Source organism: Sturnus vulgaris, chromosome 2, assembly GCF_052056855.1.
Source record: "Sturnus vulgaris isolate bStuVul1 chromosome 2, bStuVul1.hap1, whole genome shotgun sequence".
In the NCBI taxonomy this organism is placed as follows: Eukaryota; Metazoa; Chordata; class Aves; order Passeriformes; family Sturnidae; genus Sturnus; species Sturnus vulgaris.
Genome location: NC_142244.1, coordinates 27,488,199 through 27,494,198, shown reverse-complemented (window position 1 = coordinate 27,494,198; position 6,000 = coordinate 27,488,199).

Genomic DNA, 6,000 nt, shown 5'->3' with positions numbered 1-6,000 from the left:
CGTTTTAACAAGATTTTGTTAAGATTTAGCCTCCTCAATGTCATCTATTCAACTGCATCCACCTTGTGCACTCTTTTTCTTTATAAACCACTCATTATCCTACTTTTCTTCTAAATGACCAAGTAGGGCCAATTACTAGGGAATTTAAATACAAAACCAAAACAAACTTAGAGAATCCAACTTGTGCTCCAATTGCTTGATTATTTTATTCATTATGTCCATAAAAACTTACTTCAACTAGCCTCTGGCAAAGTTTCAGTGGCTCTTTTACTGCGTCTGATTTCCACTCCTATTTTACCAAGGAACATTATTACATATGCTACAAAATTTCTTACCCAATACAGCTGGGCAGATACAAGCTTGTCCCATGACTGGAGTGTAACAGCTTATTCTGCTTGGACTACATCACAATTCTAGTATTTATGTAATTTTCCATCTTATTTTCATGCCTGGTATTCTCTCATCCCCTAAATCTTTCCTCAAGCAAATTTTGGTACTCACCTTCATGTATCAGGATGAATATTTTTTTTATTTTTCTGTACTGCTGGGAATTACTACTATGAATATGGTCAAGCTTTTCACATATTTCAGTCACATTTTGTACATGTTCAGATTTTCTCTGCAGATGAATTTCTCCCTCAAAAGAGGAATATGCAAGAAAATTGTACTAGTTGAAGATCCCTAAAGTATAGAGTGGTCTGAGTTCAGCTGAGCCATTACCTTGGTTCAATTTGAATTTCTCTAAAAAATGTCTTGGTTTAATTTGAATTTCCCAACCAATGCATTAAATAATGTTATAGTTTTGACTTATTAATTTAAATATACTCATTTTTTGAGACAGACCCAGGAGTAGAAGAGCAAGGCAGGGTTAAAACTTAAAAGGGTGTAAAAAAGCTTAACTACATAAAGAAAGAGAAAGAAAAGCAAATTCAGAATAAGATCTTCAGACCACTCTTTCCTCCCCTTTCTTAATCTTCATAACAACAAGATAAACATACAAAAAACTATTTAAGTCAGTTCCCAACTTAAATAGTCCTTTTTTCAGTTCACTTTGGAGAGAGAAGTTTCCTCTTGTCAGGCCATAGGGACTTCTCCACAAGGAGGGAGAAAACTAGTTCTCTTGTGACTTTACTTCTCACAATTCATATTCGCCCTGGAAAAAGAACTTAAAAATCATGAGGCTCCTTTCATTTTCACAGCTTTCCCAAAGCTGTGCTTATGGGCCATGTTAAACTCATGGGGTATTTACTTTTAAGAATGAACCGTTCCAAACCAAAAATTCTTTTCATCTCTCTCTCTCTTCATGCTTTATGGCCAGAAAAAGAAATCTCCTTTTTCTCCTCAGAGCGAAATATTTTTAACACAGATGCTTTTTGATTAACAATCCATCAAATAGATCATCTCTAACCCCTCATGTCTTTTTACATGGTTTATAGGAATATTCAGTACGTCAGTTCATCCCTACAATCTTACAAAAAGATTTTCAGCCATCTTTACAGCATTTAATCATTCTTCTTTCATCTAAAGAAACTTAGCTCTTTCATTTTCCTTTCTCACTCCGGGGAAGACTGAAAAGTCTGCAAGTCTTATCTGAGCATTGAAAGAGTTAAGATTTTGCACAGGGAAAGCAAAGCTGCAATACTGGCACTGTGCTAAAATTTTGGAAACTCAGGCCATGCTGAAAAAGCAGTTGAGATCTCAATTAACTTCCTTGGGTCTCCCTGGCCACTGTTGATGGCCACCCCTCCTCCCTGCTGGGCCTTGCCAGCTCCCCACACAGACGCCCGGCCCTGCCCCCTACCAGGCCTGCAGGCCTGCAGTGGAGCCAGGCCAGGCTAGTGTTACTTGCACTGCATCCAGAAAAGAAAAAGAACTCTTTTCTGGGTTACCTGCTTCAAAATGTGTGTTCACAGAGCAAACTAACTTTCTTCAATTGCTTCTTCAGGCTGTCAATAATGAATTGGTCCCATCAACACCCACAGGAAGTTCTTACAGAGAGAACTTCTCTCTAAGTCTGTTCTCCCCAAGTGAAACCAGCACAGTCATCTTCAGTATTCTGGACGGTCTTAAACTGAGGCTCCAGAAATCTTTAGGTTTAGTAAAACAGAAACCAGTGCTGTATCTTTACCAGCCAACTTTGGTTAAAAATACTTATGTGAATTCCAATCCACTTGTTAACCTGATCTCATGGGGTTTGTTTCGATATAAGGGAAGGTATTTTTCTTCATTTTCTTCACACTTTCTAGATCCCATTGCAAAGATCAGTCTTCTTTATCTCTCTTCAAGTAGAAGGCTAACCTCCACACACAACTAGTGGAAAACTGTATGTGAATCTGGTGAATCCATGCATTTGATACTGCCAGAGAACAAACTACTAGTCTGTTTGCAGGTGGCTTAGGTATGATGCAAATCAGAGCTACCAGTTTCTTGAGCTGTTGGAAACTACTCATTATGTCTCACTAAACTCTTGTGTTCATGGGTTTGCACATACTATAACTACAAAGGATGTTCCCAAAGCTACACTCTAATATTCTGCAAATCAGTATGTAAGGTGTCAAATGTGTTTCGTACACTCAAAAGATGAATCATTATACAAACAAGGAATAAGAAAAAAATAATAAACGAAAATATTAATACTGAAATTGCCAAACTCAAAACTTTAAAAAAGGCTGTAATTATGTACATCCACAAGTATTAACCATGCTGTTATTCACATAATTTTCAGATTCTAGGGTAAGGTAAAATAAAAAATCCCTGATTTTTCTTGCTCTAGGCAATCAAGTCCCAGACGTAATAGTCATATTACTTGGGAAGATGAATGCTTATATTTCTAAAGATGTCTTAATCACTAAATTATCTCAGTTCCTTTTCATCAGTTCATTTTATATATATTGAACATTTACATTCATGAACCTCTACTGTGGTACAAACTCTGCAAAAGTTTATGTATCAGTAACTTCCTTTAGGGCTACCAATCATGTTGTCTTCAGGGCAAATTAGGGGAACGTACCTACCACTGACAAATATGGGTCATTCCTGAAAAACAAGCTGTCAAATCCTTTGCGTCCACTTGTGGGCAAAACTAATTGCTCCTCAAACCTCCACAACTGGAACTTGTGGTGGTCTTGGACTGCCGCTCAGAAGTGCACTGCCGTGTTTTGGAGTCACCTGGTCTGTCACCCTGAGAGCCCACAAGCTGGTGTTTCACAGTAACTCCTTACAGAAAATTGTTCATTTATTTATTTTATGCACTTTCTTTGTTTAACAAAACAGTTCTATTGCAAAGAATTATCCCACCAGCAACCATCAGACAGAGATCTGCACAAAGATCTGCACAGAGATTGCAGCAGTGCAAATCACATTCTTCAGTTTTGCACTTTCTAAACTAAAACAGCTATCTTTGATTTCAAGAAGTTAAATTTTCCACCATTTCACATTCTTTCTGTTTTACAGAAAAATAAAAGCAATCAGAAAGCAGTTCCAGTACTATCAGATCCATGGTCTCCTTACGACTGATGCAGAAAAAGCCAATACACACATACAGAGCTTTCAAGTTACAGTGGCTGCCACACTGCCAGGCTAAGAACAGTTTTGCAAAAGAGTTGGGAAGGTCAGATGTTCTCTCATCATAAACAGTCCTAGAACAAATCCAGGCAGAGAGGCAGGAGGAGCACACATGCAGGAAATCTAACATGCAGAGGGCATAAGTTGAATGCACTGTAGCATCAGTATGCCTGAAGACTATGGACCCACAGAAAAGACCACAAAAGTTTATAAATTAAGGTGATCAACACCTCCACTGTGTTTACAAGCAGGCCGTCATCAGAGCTACATAGGCATTGGCTTCTAAGCATGTATTAGGGCACATAAAAACAGCGACTAACAGGGAAAACACATTTCTAGTTTTGTCTCAAGGGTTACAAGTCTCAGAAGGGTGTACAACTGCTTTCCACTATTTTGTAAAAGAATGTTAATAATTTTGAACTAGGCCACTCTGGACATTAACAGCTCATGACAAAGAGCAGACCTGAAATCAAGTGGTATGCACAAAATGGAGTGAAATATTTTTAAAGTTACTCAGAAAAACTATGCAGTTATTCATCATTAATACTTTTTTTTTTTTTGTGGTTTATCCGTTGCATATTTTCATTATACTTTTCATATACACTATACAAAACTTGAATAATTTTGATTCAGGGAAAAACCTTATAAACTCCTAACCCTTTCTCTCTGGATGCCTTTTATAAGGGCCATGAATACTGTTGGTCTACATAAGCTAACTATGTAATCATTAAATTAATTAAAAATGTTATAGAACTGTACTCTAACCTAAAGAAGGATCTTTTTTTTTGTTTTTCAGCATTTTGAAATACCAAATCCCTTTACATTAACTATTTTGTGATATCCAAAGCTTACATATAATTCATTCTAACAGAGCAGTTAAAGAACAGGCTGTGTCAACCTTTTAACATTTGGTATATGAGCATTACCTCATTTTAGTGTTTCCTTTTCAAGACCTTTTTTGGTGGGGGGGAAGTTTGTAATATATAAAAAGGTGGCTGTTCATGAAATAGTGGTCTGGATAAAAAAGTTAGCAGTTTGTGAAGGAAACCCCAAAAACATAGCCTAGTCTTTGAGTCTTTAACTTCCACATGGCAGTTCTGTTAAATATCTCATCTTTTTTATTTCTTTCCAATTTTGTACATCTATGAAAGTTTCAAAAGTGGTTTTCCTACTTCACGTAGGAAAATAAAGATTATTCAACAGCACTCCCCCACTCCCAAGGAGGCCAATACAGAGTTTGTACTAGTTCCGAAGTTAGGGTTTTCCAGTAAAAAATGTAGGAAGTGATCTATGTTTGCCATATAAAGGCGTTATTTCCAACCTGAATACAAAATCCCTGTTGCCACCTTGTTGATCTAATGCAAGATATTAGGACATAGCACAATCTTAGCATTGAAAACTGCTGCAACTCTGTGGAAACGTTGCCTCATTCCCACTACTGCAGAATGAACATCCTTCAACTTGGGAAGATTTAACTGTGAGGAAAAATGTCTATTCTAGTGCCTCTAAGAGCTCGTTTTCCCTACTTTTTTCTTCATATTACTTTCATGAAATAAAAGTAACTTTTTCTTTGGAGCTTTGCAAGTCATACTTTGGTTAGCAGTACCAGACTGCTCAAGAAAAGCTACAAGAAAGTCACTGAAACTAGATTTTCTTAAGATATGGTAGACATACAACAGCCTAGGCATGGTATGCCCGTGCAAGGTTTCAAAAATAAATTGGATGCACAGGCAATTTATAGTTCTGTAACAACATGCATATGTGAAATGTGTGCAGTTTAGAGACAACACCAATATTTGATTTGTGAACATTCTCAAGCCTTTACCTTCACAAAGAAATTCCCACCAGTCATGATGCCTGTAAGAATTACTACATGAAAATAGCCCCTCTGTACTCTAGACCATTTGTGCTTTCTATGTGTATAAATAAACTTAGCCTTTATCTTCTGTGAACTTTTTGGGGGCTGCTGCAATGCAAATGTGCATCTTTAAAATGATAACTTTGTTCTGCACCAGTGTGATGACCGACCTGCACTGATAGTCTATGAGCATGGGCACCACTACTAGGCTTTTAAGACCCTCTTTTGGTCACCATGACCTCCACTAAAATGTTCCTCTTTTAGCCTCCGCTGTCTCACAGTTTGCAAGACAGAGTGAAGGCAGATCACTAATTAGGTGCCAAGACTAATTTTCTCACATGATAAAAGGATAAGTTTGACCCTCCCTAGGGTAAAGAAAACAGAGTGAAATGGTGATGTTTCCTACCAACCTTTCATTCCATAGCCTCCTCCCCATTTCCCTCTCAGCATGCCTGTATCTCAGCTGCGGGTGCCATGTCAACTCCAGACTGATAAAATAGAGTGATGGGGAAAAAATGACCCTTGGAGGTGGAGCAGAGATAGGGCTGGGCCGGGTAAAGGATGGGAGAGGACATTAA